General features: G+C 40.7%; 1 pseudogene; it reads right to left on the minus strand.

The window, feature by feature from the left end:
- The window catches only part of LOC116904459, a 41,391-nt pseudogene extending 17,380 nt beyond the window's left edge, over positions 1 to 24,011 (minus strand).

Here is a 24,011-nt window from a genome sequence, read left to right on the forward strand (position 1 = left end):
GTGACAGAGCTCTTCCTACTGAACTGTGGAAGTCACATGAGCAAACGAAGATCACAGAGCCAAAGGAAGGGAGAAGAACCAAGAAGACACATTGTCCTAGGCTTTCTGATCCTTTTCCTTTCCAGGTTTCCTGAAACTAACACAGAGGGCAAACAGCCATCTTTCTTTGTCTCTGGTGCATCTGTTTCCTTAGGAGAAGGAAGACAAAAGAAGCGACTAGGCAGTAGGATTTCCAGATCCACCCCAAAGTAGATCCTGCTTGTCTTTTACCCCCTGAGCAAGGTCTCTGAAAGGGAAATGAATTGGGAAGTTGAAACATGTTAGAAATTCAACTTTATGAATTTATGTAGCAAATTAGAGTTGATTCCTAGACCACAGGTAGTTGAAGCAAAGCTTTGATCACTTTTTAAAAAATAAATGTAGTGAATTTGGTGCCATATCAATTAAAAAAGAGAATGTTGACCATATAATCTACCCCGGTTATGGAACTATTGATAACTGTTAGCTGCTGGGAGGAGAAAGATAGTTTTCTTTAAGAGTGTAGTCCCTACCCACCACATTCCAATGGATGAGCAAACATCCCAGTAGATCTGGGTAGTACAAAGTATTCTTGAAGGGTTAAAAATAAAAGGACACAAAATTAGATGTGTAGGGAAGGGAGTGGATCTTGGAAGAGTTAGAGAAGAAGGGTGAACATTATTAAATATGAAACCCCCAAAACACTAATAAAAATAAAAAAGAAACCATGGACCAAATACACTGGCATTACCTCCTTCTGGGACTATGGAGATGGCTCAGAGCACATTAGCATGAGGTCCTGAGTTCAAGTCTCCCACACTCACATAAAAACTGGTCATAGTGGGGACTTGTAGTATCAGGATTGGTGATGCAGAGACAGGAGAATCCTTGGAGTTTACTGGTTATCTGGCCTTGCTGAATTGTTCAGCTTCAAAAATATAAAGTGGAGAATGATAGCAGAAGGTAGTTGGGCATTGATATCTGGCCTTCATATGCATGTACTCACGCACATATGCATAACACACAAACACAAACACGAACAGCTCTCTCTCTCTCTGTCTCTCTCTCTGTCTCTCTCTCTGTCTCTCTCTCTGTCTCTCTGTCTCTCTGTCTCTCTGTCTCTCTGTCTCTCTCTCTCTCTCTCTCTCTCTCCTATTCCTCATTCTAATACCTTTCATTGCATAGCATCATGTGAGTGTAAGTGGTGTCTCAGAAAGACAGTTTAACACGCAATCTGCTACACCTACAACCACAAGTTGCACCTTGAAGAAGATCAGGACAAGGTAGTCCCAAAATACATCCAAAAACTGCAGATTCTTTATTTAATATTCAGGAAGGGTTGCAGGGATTGTTAGTTTTAATTGTCAACTTGACACAATCTAGAATCACCTGAGAAAAGAGTCTCAAAGAGGGGTCATCTAGAGCAGGTTGTCCTGCCAGATTAGTATTGCCTTGATTAAGGTAATTGACATAGGAAGGTCCAGCTCAGTATGAGTGGCCTCAACCTATTGGGTTAGGCCTTGGGCTATGTAAGACTGGTGCAAGTGATCTGGGTAGCATGCGTGCCTTTATTCTCTCTCTGTCCTCGACTCTGGATGTGACCAGCTCCCTTAAGCTTCTGCCACTATGTGCTATGATGGGCTGTAACCTGGAACTGTGTGTGAGTTCCAATAAACTCTCCAGTGGGTAGCTTTGTTTCAGGGTATTTCATGACAGCAAAGGAAGAGAAGCTAGGGCAGCTGGCCATCTGGTGGAAGTAGGACTTGGCAAGGTTCCATAGCTTCCCGGTTGTTAACTGAATGGTGTTATCCATTGGTGCTCTAAACTGTTTTGGAAAAACACAAGGTATACATAAGTATGTATGTAAAACAGGTATCCCTTTTGCTTCCTTCTTGGCAACAACAGTTTCTGGCTTACTGCTGAGTGGGCCTGGGTAGGAGGCATGGTCCAGCAGTCATTTCCTTTCGTTCTTTACAACTTTGACATGTGAGTCGTAGTTTGTAATGCTTGCAGGACTGCTGGATTGCTTTGGGGACTGTTTGTGAAAATGACTGTCACCATAGTCTTTCTGAGAGTGTGGGGTATAGGCATTTGTATTCTACGAAACTCCCCAAGTATGTCTGGATAAATTCAGAAGCTCCATGGAAGTGCGGGTGGGCTCAGTGTCATTGAGACACTAGGGATCTGTGGGATGCGGGATGGACATGTAGATGTGGGAAGGGAGAGTAATAGGAAACAGACCGTTACACGGTGTAGAGAAGGGACATAAAATTTTACAACATTCTTCCTATCGAAGTACTTACCAGACCTGACTCCGCTTGGCTTCTGAGATCAAACAAGATTAGGCATGTTCAAGATGGCTACAGATTCAAGCATTTCTCACAGAAAATGGTTATTTTAGAAATCCCTTCATTCTGGATTTGGTTTGAAGGAACAGAAGCCAAATTAATACTCATTGAGCTGACTACACATTTGACACTGTGCTGGGCATTTGAGTTTATTCATGCTTACCTTTGTATCATAACTTAAGGTACTTTACTAAATATTCTGTATTTTATTAGGGTTATAAAGCCAAAATATCTACCTTTATGATGAAGGGTCTCATAGGCCATCCTTATCCACAGAATTGAGCTAGATATAGAATGCTTTGTTAGGCATTTGAAAGAGTTCTCAATATCTACTAAGTGGGCTGAGGAAGAGATTTCAGGACAGTGTTCAAAAAGAACCTGCACTTAAATCACAAATAATAACCACTCTACTATTTGCGAATGCAAATGCTAGTGTGCCTGGAATAGATAGATTACGGGAGAATGTAAAAAAGAATCAAGGTTGAGACAGAAATTGGACAAGGCAGGGAAGACAGCGATAGGTTAGGTGTGCTAGGCCAGGTGACAACACACCTTGACATCCCCCAGGTTCCTGGAGGCACAAGGACAGGAAAGTGTATGATGGAAATTGTTGTTATCAAAATTTGCTGGAAGCATGGAGATACATTAGGCTAGCCTGAGACCAGGGATGGGAGCTGTAACCTGAGGTGAAGCAACCGTTTTTAGAATGGAAGAAAGGATTGGCTGGCCCTGCTCTCGGTTACTTGGGAAAGAAGAGGAAGAGAAAAGTCAAGGGTGATGACTGAGTTCTTTTGGGTGGCTGAATGAATCATAGTGCTAGTCACCATTCACTATTCACATGTATGTGTAAATGCATATGAGTAAGCATTATATATCGTATTTATATATGTCTATATTTAAAACATGAATTGGAAGTAGGTACTGGAGATTGAACCTGGAGCCTCCTGCATGCTTGGCCTTTTACCACACCTTCGTCATATGTTTTAATATGGTGTTTCTGCCCTCAGGATAGCCTTTATCATTTAAAATAGATTGTATCAGAAATCTTCAAGATACTGAAGAAAAGGAAAAAAGTCCGAGCTCTCTGCCTTGAAGGTTGGGATGCAAAGTCAGATCCAGGACAGCTCTGAGTCTCTGCTTCCAGGCCATTCCCAGGGAAACAAGCAAAGCTGAATGACGACAAAGGAAGAGTGCGCTAAGAGGAGGACGCAGACGTGACAGAACAACGAGAGCTAAGATTTCCACAGCAGAACCTGGCTCTTGAAGTTTCCTCTTGACTGCAGTCATCATGGTGACAGCATTTGACCAGGTTGCCACTGTTTTTGTGTATTTGTTTTCTCCTGTGCTATTGCAACCTTTCTCTACCTCAACAATGGTAAACAGGGTTGAAGCCAGGTTTGTATAAGAGAGAAAAACATCTGTGATTTAAAAGAAAATGAAGTAAAACATTCCTGGCCTTGTCTCAGAGATGTTGCTTATTCTGTCTTCAGAAGTAATTTGTTTAAAACAATTATCTTTCTCAGGAATTTGAACAACAGCTTAAAAGTTTTAATGGAAAATAGATTTTTTTAACCCAGAATCTCATCATATATTGTATATCTGAGTTTTCATTTTCAAGAACTTACAGAAAAACAAACAAAAGGCCCCAATAGTGCTCACTCACTGATAGAAATGCCACTATCCAATCAAGTCGGGTGATGCCTGCAAACACAAGGGATACCTTGGGCTCTTAAAGGTCTGACCTTTAGCCTGTATCAGTTCTTTGACTGAAGTTGAACTCTCTCTGTGTGTATAGCTAATATCTTTGGACTTACGCTTGGCTTTCGGATTTTTTATAAGCAGTTTCCTTACAAGTGAAATGGGCTAAGGAGGATGTGTGATACCCCTAGAATCCATGGATGCCTGCTTTGAATTGGCTGCACACTGAAGGTGGTTTCAGCTTCGATTCTCTCTTATTTTTATTGCTTCCCCATACTTATGTTCCTAACTATAATTTTCTACTCCTACTCAAAAATATACATCCCTCCCTTAGGAGTTGTATTTGTTGAATAATTTTTTTTGTCTGTTTCTCCCTTTCTTGGGCTTTAGCTTGCTGGCGCCTGTTCTGAGGTACCTCACATTTTAGTTTGCCCATCTGTTGGATTATCTTCATTCACCTTGAAAGATTTCTATGAGGCATACATAGCTCGTAAATGTCATCATAAACTACACTACAAAAATATGTCTCAATGTCTATGATGCTAGATTCAAAAGAACTCAATTGTGTGCATCTCGTCAACCGAGGAATGAGGTAGCTTCTTGAGGCTTGGTAGTATGGCGTGGAGTTCCCATCTTCAAGTAGTCATGGGTGGTTTGCATTTCCTCCAACTGTCTATACAAGCAGTAAAGTGTTCTAGAATCCTTTTGCACTAGCAGCAGGCAACAGGCTTGCAGGCCAGTATTTCCCCTTTATATTAGTTAGTTGGCAGGGAGGGCCTTATTTCCCCAGTTTTTAAGAGCAGGGATTTTGAGACAGGAACCCCACCCTTTCCTAGCAGATCATATAAAATGCTTAGATTCCTCCTGGGCTGCAGGCCTGCTTATGCAAGAGAACAATAAGGAGATGGTTCCTTTTCTTCTGCTTCTTTGGCAATGGGAGAGAAGGAGGTGGCTGAAGCCAGACACATTGGCTCCACGCACATGCCCAAGCCTTTTTCAAAGTCTCACCCTGTTGAGCAATAAGAAGGCACTGTCTCCATACTAGCGTCGCCATGGACAATGTTCTAACTGGATGGGTTAGTTTTTTTCATTGAAACCTTGGCTTAAAGGGTGTGTCTATGTATCTACAAAAACATAAGTGGAAGAAATCAAAAGGAAAGAGAGGCAAGAGTGAAGTCATTCCCTTCTTGGCAAGAAAAAAAGAAAATTCCATTTTAGAATGAAGGTAATTAACATAGGAGTTGAACAAAGAGTTAGTTTGAGATACCAATGGGTCTCGTAAATGGAGGGATTGTTGAGTCTGTGAAAATCAGTCAAGTATAGACTGAGCTATCTAGGTAACTGTTAATTATCATACAGGCCAAATGTGCTTTCTTCCTTCGTTTCTAGAGTCTTCCCAGGGACTAGAAAGTTCTAACATTTGCTATTTGAAAACACATTTCTGCCTGTTTGGCTTTGGTCTTGCTGCTCTCTCTAGTCTTCTCATACCCTAGCCGCTTCCTACATTGGTGTTCATTTCCAGCACTCCGTCTTAAATGCCTTCTCTACTTCTCCCATGCTCCTCTGAAGAACTGGGAGCTAGGAAGCCATTCTATTTTAAAAGTCTAGAACTGGTACCTCTCCTATCCCATGGGACTCTTAAACTTTCTTAAACTTGGGGACCATTTCTTGTTTGTTTCTGAATCCTCTATATATCATATGATTCTGCACATTAGTAGATACAGACTACTAACTAGGTGTGGAAAACATGCTAGTGGCTCATGTTTTAATTATGAAATCTGATACATGATTTTATACATGTTCTGGTAGTTTAGCTCCACAGAGTGTTTCCTATTTGCAAACACTCTAAGACAAAGAGCAAAGTACTTATATATTGCTTTCAAAAGCATACTGAAGGTCAGCAATGTCTTTATCAGCATCCTTTAGGGTAGAATCTATATGACTGGACAGATTCCTATATAGTTTAAAGAAATGATCTGTTCAGAAATTGTTGAGAAAATCATGTTCGCTTAAGAAAGGCAGAAAGAATAAAAAAAGGCATGTCTTTAGTATGACATGATATTCTCAAAATTAAATGTGTGGAACAAAGTTATCTTCAGTCAGGTTTCGTCTACATAGCCAGTCTGTGTCAGAATCCAGAATGTTAATGGACTATAGTTTCAGAGTCAGCCATTTTATACTGATGAATTCTTTCATCCATTTAGTGAATTCTTTCCCAAGACTCCAGGTACTTACTTTTCTGCATTTCTCATAGGAACAATTAAAAAAAAAAAAACAGAAAACCAAAACAAAGACTTTGAATTCATCTAATTATTCTTAATCTTTGCATCTAAAAGTAATTTCTTAAAATTATTATTAACTATTGATGACAATCCAAAGCTCAGAGGGCATGGCAGAGTTGGAAAGTGACAGAATATAAGAGCTGGGGAAAGGAGTGGAGTGTTCTGGAATCTCCTGGGCATGATATAAAAGTTACATTCTTGACTTCTTCATAGTAGCTGTAAGTTCAGAAGCTTGGGCTTGTGGACATCCTGTCACAGGGTAGGGGTCTCAAAGTCTTCTTAAATATTTACCTAGGCAGCTAATGATTGGTTAGGGAGGGAGAAACTTGTTTGTTTGTTTTTGGTGCTGTAGCCACTGGTAAAAGCCTCCAGTCTTGTAAATAATGTCTAGGCTCATGTTTTGTAAGCAACTCTAATGGAGCTCATTGTGTCATGAAAGCAGGAGGTCCCATTGGCAAGAGGAAAGTGAGCAGTGACAATGGGAGGACAAAGGGTGAAGGAACTGAACGTGACCAAGATATATGCATGCATGAAAAGTCATTATTGTGTACAATTAATGTGTGCTAACAAAAACATAAAAAGGAAGCTCTCCTTGAAAGCAGACAAGACATCCATCACTAGACAAGTAGGTAAAGAAAAGAAGGTATATTCACAATGGAGTTTTACTCAGTCACAAAAATGACTTTATGTAACTTGCAGGGAAACGGATAGAAATAGAGATCACCATGTTCAGCAAAGTAAGCCAGACTCACAAAGGTAAAAGTATGTTTTCTAACACATGTAGAATCTGGATTTAAATATTTTAGAATGTTTGTGTGTATAGGAAATAAAAATGAAGGAGAGATGCATGGGCGGCAAGAGCACTAGAGGGAATCCAATAGGGTGAGATAGATCAAAGAGCCATGTTTTCCCCTGTATGTAAAATTTAAATTTAATCATATGTTCACTAGAGAAACAAGGTTGAGACCAGAGTCTAATAAAGGTAAGGCATAATGACATATATCATAAATATATGATATACATACATGCATATGTATATATGTATCAACATATATACATACATATATATTATATACATACATGAAAATGTCATGAAATTCATTATTATAAACATAAAGTATTCATTAAATTATATTATTTTTGTAAAATTTTAAACAAGTAGGATCATAGTACAGTGTAAGGAAACATATTCTTTTTTTCTTCCTAAAGCTCTCACAATTAGAATGTTAATCCATGACCTAAATATGGAACCTCTAAATTCCAACATGATCATAATCCTTAGTAAATGGGAAGGAAAAGCTCAAAAGCCTCATAAATTCTCAGAAATTATTGGAATCATAAATTGCTTTTGTCTTTGAACTACTTCTGATGCCGTTCATATTCTTTGTATATTTTTATGAGCACCTAAAACTCTTGTTTGACAAGTAATCATTTTAATAGTATTTATAAATAACTTTTTGTCTACAGCCAATATTTAAGTGCTATTATGATGCCAAGGAATATTATTGTTCAGTACTCAAACAATATCCTATCTCTCCCCATCACAGAGAATCAACAGTTTTTATAAGTGCCAATTTGCTGGTTAGTTTTTTGTCATCTGGATACAAGCTAGGATCTGGGAAGACAGTAACTCAATTGAGAAAACTCCCCTATCAGGCTGACTTATAGGAAAACCTATGGAGCATATTCTTGGCTAATGATTGACATGGGAGGGCCCAGCTCCCTGTGGGCAGTGCCACCCCTGGCCAGTTGGTCCTGGGTTATTTAATAACGCAAATTGAGCACATGTAGCAAGTCAGTAATAGGTGTTCCTCCAGTCTCTGCTTACAATTCCTGTCTTGAGATCCTGCCATGGTTTCTCTCTATGATGAATTATAAGCTATAAGGTGAATAAAAGGTTTCCTCCACTAGTTGGTTCTGGTCAGTGTTGGAGCACTGAAACAGAGAAGGAAGATAGGCTATTTACATTGCTTCCTGACTTAGTTCTCTGAACACTACTCAAGACTTCTTTCAGTATTCTATTTTTATAAATATTCTCTGATACATTTATTTACTTGCATGACTCACTGTTAGCCCTTACTGAAGACTTAATGGTAACTTAGCAACAGAGAGAAGCCAGACTTACAATGGCTTTAGATGGCGACTAGTTATCTTTTGTGTTTTTCTATTGATTCTTAGAGCTGTTGGCCAAGCCTGACCTTGGTTCTGCTCGCTTATAGTTTCTGCTTTTGACTTTATTCTTAGGTCTATACTAAAGTCCCTCCCTTCTCCTCCCCAGTTTTATTGATTTCTTGACAGAGTTTTCTCAAGATTTAGAAAACATAGCCTAATTTCCTGAGAAATGCAAGTGAGACATTCATACACGAAAGCTTTCCCCAAGCTCTGGTACGGAAGGTTATGAGGGATATTCCTTGCCAACTCAGGCAGTGTGATACAACAGGGCCACTTGGGAGATCAGGTGTCCTTCTACCTCGCCAACTAGAACTTTAAAAGCGTGAGTTAGTGCCCTAATGTTTCAAGACTTTCACTCATGTGACTTTAAAATTAAGGGCTCTCATTTGTTTATGAGAAGACGAAGCTACTTTGCCCATGTTTTCTAGTATTCAGTGCCACAGTCAAGGTTAAGTATAGTATCCTGGTTATTGTGAAACGGAGTTGAATTCTGTCAAACCCTTGTTCTGCACTTGTCCTGAGTTGGTTGAGATGAGATGAGCATGTATAACTTTAGTCCTTTATTTTGATATTGTACCCAATCTCTGAGAACTCTACAATTGTGAAACTCACAGTGAGAGAGAGCAGGCTATCAGTTTCCAGTCAAGGAGCAAAGAACAGAGAGGTTCTTGTCAGTGGATATCAAATTTCAATTACGTAAGATGAATAATTCTGGACTCTTCTGGATGACATAGTATCTACAGAAATAATCTAAAAATTAGAAATTTGCTAAATGTTACTCAAAAAAATTACTGCATAATTGTTTAATTACCTGGTAATTGCTTCATTTAAATAATGGTTCATTGCCTGTGTAAGTAAATTTACCTTAGCAATGGAAGGACATGGCTGACCTCAGAAGGCAGATTCTTGAGGAGCAGAAATTATGCTTCAGTATTTTGTCATAGCTAATCATCCTTGGGAATAAGTTGAAATACTTTGGTATTTATTTATTTAAAAATTAATAAAAATATTTATTTTATTTTACATCTATGAATGTTTTCCTTCTGTACCGCTTGCATGTCTGGTGCCCTTGGAGGCCAGAAGAGGGCCTTGAATCCCTCAGAACTGGAGTTGTGATGGATTGTGAGTCACTGTGTGAGTTCTAGGAATCAAACTCAGGTCCTCTGTAAGAACAAGTGTTCTTAACCATGGAGTCTTCTCTTTAGCATCATCTTCGTTTTTTAAAGAGGTACTTACAAGGAATGTCTTATATAAGAAAAAATGTCATATGCTTCCATTTTTGTTCCCTGCATCAGACTCAGAGATAAAGTTCCTCTCCACTGGGTGTGCGGGGTGTGTGTGTGTGTGTGTGTGTGTGTGTGTGTGTGTGTGTTGTTGTTGTTGTTGTTGTTGTTGTGTGCATATCTTTAAACCAGACATTAACACTGGGTGTCTCCTCACTTCCAATCTATACTTTTTTCTTTTTCTTGTTTCCATTTGTTTGGCTTTTCAAGACAGAGTTTCACTGTGTAGTTCTGGCTGTCTTGGAGCTCACTCTGTAGACCAAGCTGGCTTCAAACTCTAAGAGATCCACTTGCGTCTGTCTCCCGGGTGCTGGGATTAAAGATGTGTGTCACCACTGCCCAGCCTCCATCTTTTATTTTTGAGACAGGGACTCTTGCTGAACCTAGAACTCACCATTTGGGTGAGATTATCTGATGAGAGAACCTCAGTATCTCCCCGTCTCTACTCTTGCACCTCTGGACTTACCTTTTTGCATATCCACAGTTGCCCTTTAAAACATGCATGCTGGGGATACGAACCCAGGTCCTGATGTTTGCACAATAAGCATTTTGCTCACTGAACTACCTTCCCAGCCCCCAAAGTACTTTTGACTCTATAGATCCAACTCCTTAAATGTGGAGCTGAAGAAATGGCTCAGCAGTTAAGAGCACTGATTGTTTTTCCTGAGGTCCTGAGTTCAATTCTCAGCAAATACATGGTGGCTCACAACCATCTGTAATGGGATCTGATTTCCCCATTCAGTGTAGATTTAGTGTGCATGAAGGCAAAGCACGCTAAATCAATCAATCAATCAATAAATAAATCTTTGAAAGAAAGAAACCTCTGAGTTGGTTATAAATGTAACTCCTTTTGTTTACAAACAGAAGTCATTTTTTCTTTGCATTTCCTCTAGTTATAGATATGTGTAATCTTCTCAATTTGCTTCAAAAAGAAGCTACTTCAATGATGACTGGGAGCTACATTTATTTCTTGGTATAAAAACTAAGTATCTAGACTGTAGTTAGAAATAATACTGGCTTAGGCAATGACAGTAGTAGAGTGTCCTCTTAAAGTCCATGACCTTGATAGCCATAGGCAGTTGGCTGTGGCATGGATTTGCTCCTGTAGGATGGACCTTAAGTCCCTCTTAATTTCTGCCGAGATTTAAGCTTTACTCTTGCGTACCTTGGGTGTATCTTCCCAGGTCAGCTCGTGGGGCTCTGAAGCTTTACAAATGGCTAAGACTACGGATTGCTTTTCTCCCTAGCCAGCATGCACAGCACTTTTCTGTACTGTGAATGCCAGGCCTCAGAGAAGCTTCCAGGAGAGGTCCAGCTAGATTCCTTCAAGTCCTATGTCTGAAGTGTGGGGTATCTTTAGCAGTAGGGTGATACCTTCAAGTTGTTGGGGGGCATCCAACAGCAATAGCTTCTATTTTTTTGGGGAGTCCCATGACCAACAGTTCCAAGTGAGCTTTCCTATGGCTGGCACTGTGTATTTTATTAAATTGTCCATGGATCTTGGAAGGGGGGGCATTATCATCCCAAGGGATATGAATTCACTTAAATTATAAATATGTATAAAATACATATATGCATCACTTAGATCTATTATATTTCTTTGTGAATCAAATGAAAGAAAGACAGAATATTGTAAACCCCAAAGAGTTAACATTCAAAGTGAGCATAAAATCAAGATACAGAAATTCCTCTCAGCTCTCTCTTTCTAATATTCTCCTCACACAATTTCCTGTTAGTCTCTCTGACTTTCCTGAGAGATATTATTTTCCTTTCCAGTACCAATTTCAGCAGTGATGGCCTAAAAGGTTCTGGTGCCCCAAGTGAGACTAGATTATAGGACTCCATATGGGGTCAAAGATAGGAGGGTTCTTAAGGATTTTTACCAACAAAATAAAAGCGGTAGGGTTTCACTTCACTTCAAAGTAAAGATACCAATACAAGCAAAATCGCTTCTTGTCATATTGATAAAGAAGCAGAAAGATCCCTGTGTCATACAGCGGCAGCACTGTCCTCCTGAGTAGGAAGTTGGACTATAAACTGGGGTGTTTTATGAAAATCTGACATATATGAGATATGTGCATGTATATACAAGGGGAGAGTGTAATATATGTGCATTATTTGTGTGCACACAGACGCTTACAGAGACACGGTATTTGAAATATAAAGATTTTCATGGATTCAGCAACCCACACCTTGCTATTGGGCAGATATTCCTTTAACATCGTCTGTGGGAGGTGTGTTGCAAGCACCAGAGAGTTTCAGGAGATTTTTGTACACAACGTACCTTGGGTTTCCATTGTGCAGAGATCCAAGGAATTAAGCTACACTGAAAGAGAGATCAAGAGGAAAGTGAAACACATTAGGTTCTGAACCTACGTCTTCTTGGAAAGTCATGATTTTTGAGAGTCTCATATTCTTCTGTCTAAGACTAGTGAGCAGCAGGTTAGTGGATTCCTTCTGATTTCACTTATGAAGAACACAGCTTTCACAGAATGCCAGCATCTAGGAATCTCCTGGTTTGATGTCTGCTGATGGTCTTGAGTCTCCTTCTACAAAGGTAGCTTGGTACCGAATCTTGTGAGGGATGAATATCACATCATCACTTGGCAGAGGGGAGAAAAGGTTAATGTCCTAAGCTAGTTCATTCTGGCCACATTATAACCTCACATCTACTGATCAGTTTAGAGCTCTCCTGATTTAGTCCCCAAGTGCCCCCCTTCTTAATCCTGATCCAATAGGGATTTTAGATCGAAGCCAAGACATTTATGGGACACTTAGATCATAGCATCTCCCTGTGTGAATTATTTCGAATTCAGGAAGGAGATCAGTTAAGTTTGTTATCATCCTTCCATGGAGTAGTCAATGCAGGCAGATAGTATGAAAAAAAGCTTTTATTATAATATTCGTATTCTGAGACCATTAGGAATGCCAATCAGTTATTAATTAATACTTCTATAGTCTTTTGCATTAATTAAAACAGGCTTGCATATTCAGGACTAAGATTTGCATATGTCCACAATTTAAAGACGAGCAGAAGACATCACTTTCTGTTTATTTGTGTCTAATTTCAGTGATGACTAGAATCTGTTGAACCAAAGGTTGTCAGACTCAACGGGGAGACAAGCCTTTGTAAACTGACACACAGCGATTCTTTAGGAATAGCTTCAGCCTCTCACGGGAAGGGAAACAGCGCCAGACTCCACTTCCTAATCCCGGGTATTTCTAATTAGCTGTGGAATTCTTTGCACTCCAAATGGCTCCAGGCGCTCAACTGCAACAGCAATCCAAACTGGTTTTTCATTTTTCTGTGAAGTCATGTCAGTTGTGTTCTTGTTGAATTGTGTGAACCTCTGCCCAGCTGTTTGCCAGAAACGCTTAAATGCTGCTTGTTACTTTTTGGGTGGTTAATACCTGAGGCAAAATCAAGGAAAGAAACATGAAAATTCTTGTACTACTTCAGGTTAATTACCTGTGTGGTGAGAATTAAGTGTTCAGCTTCGGTGTGCTTCTTATCGTGCTATCCAGACTTACGTAACTTGAGCAGAAGTTATGATATTGTTAGTGACATTTTTAGACATATACTTCTATGAATATATATAGATGAATGTGATTTTAGTTTATGATTTTTTCTGTTCTTTTTTTTTATATATATGTATAACAGAGCCGACAAGAAGTAGACCAGAGTCAGCAAAATCACATGTAGTTGAGAAAAATCTAAGACTATTCTCTAAGTACGGTTAGGGTAATTTTCATGTCTCTGAAAGTGAAAAATCTAAATCAATATTTCCTTAATGTTGCTAATGTTTTATATTCAAGGAATATAAGGAAACTCTGTGAAGAATAACCTCAATTCAAACAGACTTTAGTTGCTCGTAGTTCCTACATGATATAGTCACTGTTTTGGGGGAATGACATTTAATAATTTTTAAAATCAAAATAGCTACATGTTGGCTTTAGTACTGGGCCAGGAGTAAACAAAGACACAGCTGGCTGTCTATGCAATCAATTTAAGGTAATTTATCATGCTGCAAGTTAATTATGAAACCAATAGATATTTTCATAAAACAGGTGGAGCTTATATTACCCCTTAGAGAGCGAAGTATCATTAGGAAGTGGCTGCGGCCTCTATTCAGACATTGTTAACCCTATCAGCCCAGAAACTCCCAGTCTGATCTCCTGCTAAGATAAGAACTCAAGCAGGGCTGAGGCTAGGTGATCACTGAGTCTTCCTCCCTGTAGCTGACAGTTTGCCGAGAGTTTAGCATTCAAGAGAAAGCTAACATGAAGGACAGTGGTTCTTCGGGTCTCCTGCCTTTGCTGGAACTCAGTTTAGAGTAAAAGGGCAGTAAGCGGTGGCAACCAATGGATGGTGATTTGTATTATGTCGAGCCTTTAGCATCTGTGGCTTCCACCTAGTGCATATTGCTTCCTCAGCAGGGATTGCCATGTCATCTGAGCTGAATTTTATACATGCATCTTGAATATTCAGACTCTGCTTTGGAAGTGGGTAGTGAGGATACCTATGATTTGAATCACAGGCAGGTGAACAGCAAGACCAGGAATGCATGCTGTAATGGCCCCATCCTTTTGTGTTTATTGTAGATGTGAGCACTAGCATCCTTTCTAAGTACATGGGAGGATGGAGATAATTTCTGGGAAACCCCACTGCTCATCTCTGTGGACATTCATATCAGCAGAGCATCGGAGTGTAGCCAAAGCCACTGGAAATAGCTGGTACGGCATAGGTAATGGTGGGGACAGGAGAGTATAATTGAATTTGTCTTTGGTCTTCTGAAATCTCAGCCGCCTGAGGTCTTCAGGGCTAACTTTTTCCATTTCCTCCCTCAAGAAACCAAACCTAAGAACCAATTTAAACATGCCCGTTCAGTACCAATTCCTCCGGTGAAATGTATAAGTGTTTCAGATATCGACAGAAGGCTGCGCAGCGTGGAATTGGGTAGTGCGGTAGGAAAGGGCAGAGAAATTATAAGGTATGTCTTCATCCTTCCCGAGTGTGTGGATAGTCATTTGGGTAGAAAATAGTGACAGGTGAGTCTAGCAGAAACCCCGACTGACTCAAAAATTATAGAATCCATTGTTTTTCTAGCATATGTGAAAAAGATGTGAAGAAGTCACTCAGCTTGACTGTTAAACAAAGACAGACACACAGACACATAGACACACACACACACACACACACACACACACACCCCTAAACCTATCCTTAAGGGTGAACTAAAAAAGTACAGAGGGAACCCCACATGTGAGTGTGATTCTCTTCTCCTTAGCTTCCTATGGCTGTCCCAGCTTCCAGGAGAATTAGAGTAGTGTGTCTCCCTTCAGCCACGCTTACATGCTGATCCACACCACAGAAAGAAAGAACATCTGGTCTGCAGTATCAGCATTTTAATCCCATTAGCAGGGGAGGAGCACTGGAGAGCCAACTGCTTGGCCTGCTAACCATTGTCACTTGGTAGAGTTTTCTGAATACTGTCTGTCTGTAGAAACTCTACCGACACTTTGATAAAGGTCATCCTCCTGAAGGTTGTTTGGTGTTGAGTAGAGACTCTCAGTATGTAGCTCCTAGACCGTGAACTCTGAGCAGGAACCATCAACCCAATTCCTTCTGCTTTTGTTTTCCCACCAGGAGTTAATGGTTGTTGTCATTCTGCCCTAGGACCCCAACCACTCCTCACAACATGGTCACATACACTCTATAGTGGACAATGAAAACTTTGAAAGGTTAAATTATATTGGGACTTGTATATAGGACTCAAGCATTGGTTTACAGGATGACTGACCTTCAAGAAAGATTTAGTTAACAAGTAAACTTCCTCATCTCTTCACCACCCAGACATACTCATCTCCTGATGCTAAGACTCATCTGAAATCCTTGTTACAAATATGGATTCGTTGGTTCTTGGAGCTCTCTGGAGTCTCTCCTACCATCACCAGGTCTTGTCCAAGCCCAGCTATATGCAGTTTTATGTGTCCCATTGGTTTCCTCTGGTTCAGTTATTCTTCTGAATATATTTCTTAAGCATGTGATATACACCAGTGACAGATCTAAATGCTGGGTACCATTAGTAAACATGGCAGATGGGAATTTCCGTCAGCAGGCATCAGGTCAGTTTGAGAAGCTCTTCACTGTACCATGCTGATGGTTCTGTTTATTAAGCTAAAGTCCGGGTCAATAGTCCTCTCCTTCATCCTTCCACAGAAGTTAGTTAGAGGCATGTGCCCACGTGAAAGCAGTTCCGGGATGTTCTTTCTTGAGGAGAAGCCAGAAGGTTTAGAGTACAGAGCACAACATTTCATTCTTTCCTTCATTTTGATTTCTGGCATTTATTGACGTGAACATTCCCCTCACTCTCATTGAAAAAAAAAATAACAATGCCATTTTCTCTTCTCTCCCTGCTTTCCGCTGGGAACTTCAGAGGGATAAACATCCTTCTGGAAATGTCAGCTCCCTGTGTATTATTCACATATCGGAGCAGGCAGGAGGATGCTCTGATGAAGCTACAACCTCAGGACCGGAGGGCTGTTACGTCCCAGAGAGGATTTCTTGATTCCCCTTCCGAAGACCAGGCTCTGTTTAATTGCATTCAAATATTTTATCAAGACAATGTCATAGTTTAATTATCTATAATGTGCCCACAAATCATTCATTTCAGATTTTTGAACTACTGTGTGATTGCCATCATTTCCCATGCATTGGCCTCTTTTATTTCAAAAACATGAGAAGAAATTTCAGGCAGGTGAAGGAAGGGGCAAATGCTTCCCGCGTTCTCAAGTGTCTGCTGCTTTAAAAACCTGTAGTTGCTTCTGCGCTTAAATAAGGAACCTGCATAATTGTTGTATTTTTAGTCCTTAAAAACCTGTTTTTGCAATTGAAATCTTCATGCAATCAGGATAATCAATTGCAAAATTAATAAGCTGGAGTGTTCTTCAACACAGCTCTTTTCTGCTTTGGGAAATGAGGGGAAAAATACCTCCATGTGTGGCTTAGTCCTGGAAGACTTGGGTAACAAATTCTGAATTGTATGGCCTCACTTTGAAGTTGCTGATGACGCTCATTTTTCTGTCATTTTCTTAAATGTTTTCTGTGCCAAACTCAGCATTTAAAATGGGCAGAAGGCAGTAACTCAGGAAACTCTTAGGGAGGGAAAACAATTTCTGAAGAAATTTGCATAAAATTTCAGTATAAACTGTTCCCTCCTTTAAAAAAAAAAGAAAGAAAGAAAAGAAACATCAGTTATGTGTTCCTGAAACACGAGGAGACTGAAGATGTTCACCCCTTACGAAAGACACATCCTTCCTTTGTTCTATATCAGACAGAGGTAAGGCCATTGTACAACAACAGTATAGGAAATCCTGATGGCCAAGGACTATCACGTGTCAGGTGAGAATGTTACTAGTAGCTGCATTGCTATAAGAAATGAATTTGGTTGTATCTGGGGAATGGCTCTTTTGGTCTTTTCTAGGACTATATACTACAAGGTCAAGGGTACATGTCACAAAGGGGCTACACGAGTATATGTCATTAAATGGACAGGAGAGGATTTTAGCCTTTTCTAGCAATGACCTGTTTCTTGAATACTTAATTTCTATTTTGTCACATGATTAAGATGAGCCAATGTCCCTTCCTGGATAGTCAACAGCCTTAATTAACACAGAGCATTTTGCAGCCCACCATCGTAAGTCAGACTTCCCTGTCTGACGTCATTCCTGGAAAGCCAAGTTCATGAATTTCTGGAAGCCCATGTAGAGACTGAAGTCCGAGACTAGAGGACAAGAGGGTACGTGTATATAGTACACAGCTAGTCAAGCGCATAGTTTGCTTCTAAAGGTCTTATGAAGATAGCAACAAAGCCTGATGTCAAACAGAGACTTTCATGTCGCTTTGAAAAAGGGCTAATTTACTCCAGTCTTTTTCCAAATCAAAGCAACAGGACTCTAAGTAGGTCAGCGTGCACTTGCTGCTTCTCCTCTGTCTTCCCTTCTTGTTCATATCACAGACCTGACCCAGGTTTAGATTTTGCTCAAGGTAGAATAGTTTATAAAGACAAATAGTAGTTTACTGTGGAAAACCCAAGACAAATCCAGGCACACTCTGAAAAGAGCCGGTTTTCAATTTTTCTTTGTTAGAAAAAGAGAAAAAAAAATCAGCCTTAAGCTCAGTTGTTGCTAACGCAGACAACATAAAAAGTTAATTATCTAAGTAAATATTTGTAACAAATATGTTTCATTCTATTTCACATAGCTGAAATTTAATATAAACTCTTTCTGTTTAATACTGGAGAAAAACACACAAAATTAATGAATAACACCTTAAAAAAAACCAGTGGATTTTTTTTCCCTTTAAGAATTTCCTGTTCATGCCTCTGAAGACATGAGTGTAAATACGTGAGAGAGAAGAGTAAATCTTTTCCTCTGTAGTTTCTTTCACAGCTATGAAGGAAGCAGAATCCTTTTCACGCTCAGCGACGGCGCAGGATACAGTGAAATCTAAGCACAGTGCAGACAGACATCTAAGTTTAACAACTAGCTGTTGTTAATTACATCGTCTGACTCAGGGAAGCGGTTAATAATCCTACCTTGTTTACATTGTGCTTAGAAAGCAGCCTAGCTTAATGAGATCAGATATTAAGCTGATGGCGTATCTTGGAATCGTAATGTTTTTAAGGTCTGCCAAAACTGTAGGCAGGTTGGATGGGAGCAGCTTGTGCTGATCACACGTTCAGCAGAGGAAGTGAATCAGGCCTTATGTGATACATGCGAGTTAGGCCTTGGCTACCTAAAAGAGCAGTAGAGTAGTAGGAAGTTCCTGAGCTGCCTCTGAAAGGACAAACATTCGGTGAAGGCAGGGAAAAGCCTGCCACCTTGGAGGTAGATTTGAGAGCTATGGATAATAATCCACAGACAGCTAGGGGAGGCCTATAATAACCAGTGTCCAAGGGAAGTGAAAAGAGTTCGAAATTCTGATTTTCTGTACAGGGAAGCTTGTTCCCATGCTTCCTGAACTCTTCAGGTAGACTAGTTAGGATGAACTGGGACACTTGGGTTTTTGCTGGATGACTCACAAACGTTCAATTTCTTAACGTCACTGGTTTAGCAATTTTTCAGAATCAGAGCGAAGCCTACAAAACTGAACATCACTGCCTGATTTTAGTTGCTACCAGTTTAGATGCTGCCAACAACACGGGACATTTAATAACCGCCGTTACCCCAGCACGGCAGACTCTCTGGCAGCATATTCATTGTAGAAATCTTTATAGATGAAAAAAATGAACTTAATGCTGGATGTGGTGGTTCACGACTTCAATCCCAGCACCAGGGAGGCAGAGGCAGGCGTGTGAGCTTGAGGCCGGCCTGTTCTGCATAGTATGTTCTAGGACAGGCAGAGCTATATAATAAGACCTTACCTTAAAACCAAACCAAATCATTACCTTTGTATTACTTCTTCTTTTACCCTGTACCTAACCTTTGCAAAGTGCTAAATGCAAAAGGAAGAAGAAAAGGAGGAGGAGGTGAAGGAAGAGGAGAGAGAGGAGGAGGAAAAGGAAGGCAGAATCCTTTAAATATGAAAACTGCCCATCTTACAATAGCTGTATACATGAGAGTCGTGTATATTGAGTACATGCTGCTCCACGTCAGACGTGGGTACCACTTTAAATGGAAAGACAGCATATTCACCTTCACAAAGATAAGCATGTCCAACATAAATAAGACAACACCAACAAGAAAAACGGACTTTGCAAAGATTATTATTGTTAGTGAGAGGTAACACAAGGCTGTTTTACTCTTACTTCCAGAAGGTGACGATGTGTCTACAGCTTGAGAGAGTGCATGCAAGAGTCATTTCGACAAATTCCGAACCCAGCATGGAAAAAAATCTTCATGCTATGATCATGATGTTGTTCGGTGGGTATAAACCACCAGAGCTGATCCTGCATGAACCCGGTAGGGTTACTGTCCCCGTTCTTTCTATGAGACGAATTCAAGTAAAAGGAGCAATGGAAAGCAGTGTCTTGGTGATGAGTTTATTAGTCCTTCACTTCTTATTGTCACGGATCGTAGAAGTTTCTGAGGATCAGTGAGGTGGCTCCGAGGTACTTACCGACAAGTCTGCCGAAGTAAGTTCAATCCCCAGGTCCCACATGATTGAAGGAGAGAACCAATTCCTGCAAACCCTCTGGCCTCCATACGTGCAACACGATACACCCACACGCTCTTTCACAATAGATACATATATACAGTAATTTTTAACCCTTTCAAAGGTTTCAGAAAAACAACAGCACTGGCTGTTCCTTCTTTAATATAGGCACAGCGTCTGTTCTGGATATTGTAAAATAGTGAATATTGTAAAATAGCCAAAAATTTGTGGCTTAAAACAAATGTTCCCACAGTTTCTGTGAGTCATGATTCAAGGACAGGCTCAACTAAGTGGTCTGTCTCTGTGTCTCTTACGTGGCTGTTAATAAAGGGCAGCCGGTGCTGTAACAGAGGTCCGGGATACCTGGAAACTAATCAGCCTCTTTCCCTTCCTCTCTTCTTCCCTTCCCCTCACTTTCTCCCTGATTTATTGCTTCCCTCTCCTCCTTTCCTATGTCCGTCTGTAGAATAATTTTATGTGTACGCATGTTTGCCGCATGGCTTTCAGAGCCAGGGAAGACAAAAGAACTCACATCAACACGGAAGCAGTAGGCAGAAGGGAGATGTCCAGTGAAACAAAGAGGAGCGTTTCTACTGGTTCTACAGTGTAGGGGATGTGGAAGGCGACCTTGTGAAGGACAAAGAGGGGTGGAGAGCAAGGTGCCACAGACTCCAGCGACTCCTTGGAGAGAGTCCTGATCTGCAGTACAGGGCATTAGATCTAAGATGGCTCCCGGGACATGGGTCAGACAGCAAAGAGGTACCGAGGCCAAGGCAGTGGCCTGTCTTCACTGAACTCCTCTCAGGTGGAGATACCCCCGCCCCTTCCTTCTGAATTACCTCATTAAGAAGTGCTTTCATTGGATCACCGTGACAGTGTGGCTAGATACGATTGGCTAAGGACTTAGGGGCTTGGGATTGCTTCACACACTGTATATAAGCTTGTGGGCAGGGCAAAACTCAGATCTGCACCCTGATCTGATGCTGGCCTCTGGAGTCTCGTCTCCTGGGATTTCCCAGAGTTCATCATGTGACTCTGTCACCTCTCACCCCCTATCCTTGGTCATACCACAAAACAGTAGTGAAGCAAAGCTAAAACAAATATTTGGGAAATCATTTTAAAATACACGTTTCCCCAGGGCGGTGATGGCTTACACCTTTAATCCCAGCACTTGGGAGACAGAGGCAGATAGATCTCTGAGTTCAGAGCCAGCAGGGTCAATAGAGTAAGTTCCAGGACAGACAAGGCTATGCAGAGAGACCTTGGCTTGAAAAGCCAAACCAACCAAACATCAAACAAAGCATGTTTCCATGTGAATGTCAACTGGCAGACAGAATTATGGTACATGAATTGGCTTATCCATGTGTCTGTCCTCATGTGGCTTTTGTTCTTGGAAGGAGATAGCACGAGCGTTCATCAGACATTCTCCTTAAATGTGTTTTCTCTCTAGTGGCCAGAAAGGTAAGGGGATGTGGGGTTCCTACTGATACCCCTGCATTCCTACTGGTTCTCTTTGCCAGTGGTGGAATATACTCTCTTGGTGGCTAGCAAGGTCAGCTAAACTCCAGATGGAGAGATAAAATACTTTAGTGATCATTTGGTGTATTAAAAACCATGTTTATAAGTGTGAAAAACAAGTTTGAATATGAAGGCATTCATAGCTTCTAGGCAAAATCCTCCTGGAATCTGATGTAAATTCTCGGTAATCTGCAGTAGATAGACAGTCCACATTTGAAAGTTTAAGCATGAATGTGATGGGTAAGCAAGCATCAGAGGCTTCGAAAGAGAACAATGGCTTTCACCGGAAGCAGGGAAGCTGGTCCTCACAGACATCCCCGCCCCCCATCTAGAGAAAGGGTGGGTTTCCCATCACCCACAGTACTGCAGGGCACTTAAGTTGCAAATTACTTCGTCAAAATTAGTAAGGCTGACAGACTGAAGATTTTGATTGGAGAAGAATCTATGGAACACTTACGGATTGTTTATTGTAAAGCCTTGGGGGAAAGTCACGACTGTGGACTTCTCTGCCAGAGAGTGGTAAAGGTAATAGCTCTTGGTACTCAGATAAAGAGGACCATTTATCATTAACACTCTCACTAGCCTTCCCATTAAATATCTTCTGACTTTGAAGATACTGTGGAGAAACCAAACCCCAACTGGTTTTTTAAAAAAGCAGATTAGAAATCTAGCAATTATTGCCCAGATAAAAGAGATAAGAAAAGTTTCTAACAATCCCTTAAGTCAAATTATTTGCTTGGAAAAGGCTCACCTGTACGGCAAGCACAGTTGGATGCTTTTGTAAAGTCCTCTAACTCCCTCTAAAAGAAGCCGCATTTAAGCAATTATCCATTTATACCATTTACACCGGCAGATAACAGCGCACCCTGCAACACTATGTACTTCTCTGAGAAAATTTGAAAGAAACAGATTTTCCTAAAATGGATCTCAGTGATATTTTGGGTTAAACACAGTGCTTCCATTGTTTCTGTAATTTAGAGTCGTTACTACCAGCGAGCAAAGGAAAAGCAATGATTTCAGAGACTTTTGTACGGCAGATAATATAGATGGCGTTTCACATTCTCGCATTGTTCCTGGCCAATGACTTCCGCTGAGTTAATCAACCTTGGAAAGAAGCCCCACTCTGTCTCTGTGTATGGGTATCAGAGCTGTGTCGTGAGTTGGAAACTAGATAGAAGGAGAAGCAAGCTACCCTGGAAATAATATTTTGTGGATTCTACGTGTCTCGGGGAGCTATAACTCTGGTTGGAAAGAATGAGCCATTGGAGAGGAAAATTTGATATAAAATGCAGGACTTGGGAAGCAAAGTCCTATGTGGCTTCACATGGTAACTGCTTACCACAGCTTCTCGTTGTGAGCTCTGTGCTCACAGATGTACTTTGTTTCCCAAGTGTTTCCAAACAGCCCGGAAACTAAGAATTAAGCCTTGTTTCTGCCCATCTCTCAAACCCAGCGGGCTCATCGCCCCCTCAGCTCAACACCTGCTGTTGTAAATCCACCACAGTGGCCTTCGTCTTCTGTGCCAGCAGATGTGAAGACGCAGAGAAGCGCCTCAGATGTTTGCGCTTCTGGGTTTCTTATGGGGGGCACCAGGAAGGGGAGAGAAAATGATCCTGGAATTCCAAAGGTCACTGCTGCGCCGAAATAATGAAAATTGCCCACATGTTGGAAAAGAAAAGAAAACCCTTCTGATGTGATTACTGGAAAGCTTGACAATCAGGGGAAGAGCTGCCCTGGCTAGAGTTTCATCCAGACTTTAAAAAAAAAAGATAAATAAAAGGAAGGTGTGTCGGGAGTAAGACAGAGATAATTATTATGTTTCCTGCCTCCAGGCTGCCACAGTTAACAAGTTTAAGCATAAAATAGAAGACATGTTCTCCAGTACCAACAGCGATGGGAGTTGTTAACTCACCTATGCAGGGCCTCCGTTCTGAAAACAAACTCCAGAATTTGTTGTGTGACTAAAGAAAATAGAGTAATATTTTTGTTGTTGTTGTTGTTGTTTTTGCATACTTGAAGTTTATTTGAAAGGACTGATTGTCTCTGCATTCTGTGTCTTTGTGACCTTTTTCTTTTAAGGGCATCGTAACATTTTATTTATCTTTATTTAATCTTCCTTTTATGTGGAGGAGTCTTCACTTAAGCAAGTTTCAGGGTTTCGAACTGATGTTTCTGATAAAACATCATATACTTGGCTCATAATCACTCCTCTCTCCTCCCGCCCTCCTCCTGCTCCTCCTTTCTTTCACGGACTCCCCATTTATTTTATATCATTTTCGTGCGTGTGTGCGTGCACGTGCAGCTCCAGATAGGCGAGAGCATGCCATTTTCGCCTCCTGTGTCTGCCTTCCTTGGCTTGCTCGGATGATCTTCCATTCTAACCATTTTTCTTGGAAATAGCATAATTCCGCTCTTCCTCTCGGCAGGACTAAGCTTACTGTGTGTCTAACACCTTCGCTTTATTCGCTCCTCTGCTGAAGAACACCTCGTTGGAATCCATAAAGGGCAACTGCGCCACAGTAAACATGGTGGGCAT

This window comes from Rattus rattus, chromosome 6 (genome assembly GCF_011064425.1).
Source record: "Rattus rattus isolate New Zealand chromosome 6, Rrattus_CSIRO_v1, whole genome shotgun sequence".
Taxonomy (NCBI): Eukaryota; Metazoa; Chordata; class Mammalia; order Rodentia; family Muridae; genus Rattus; species Rattus rattus.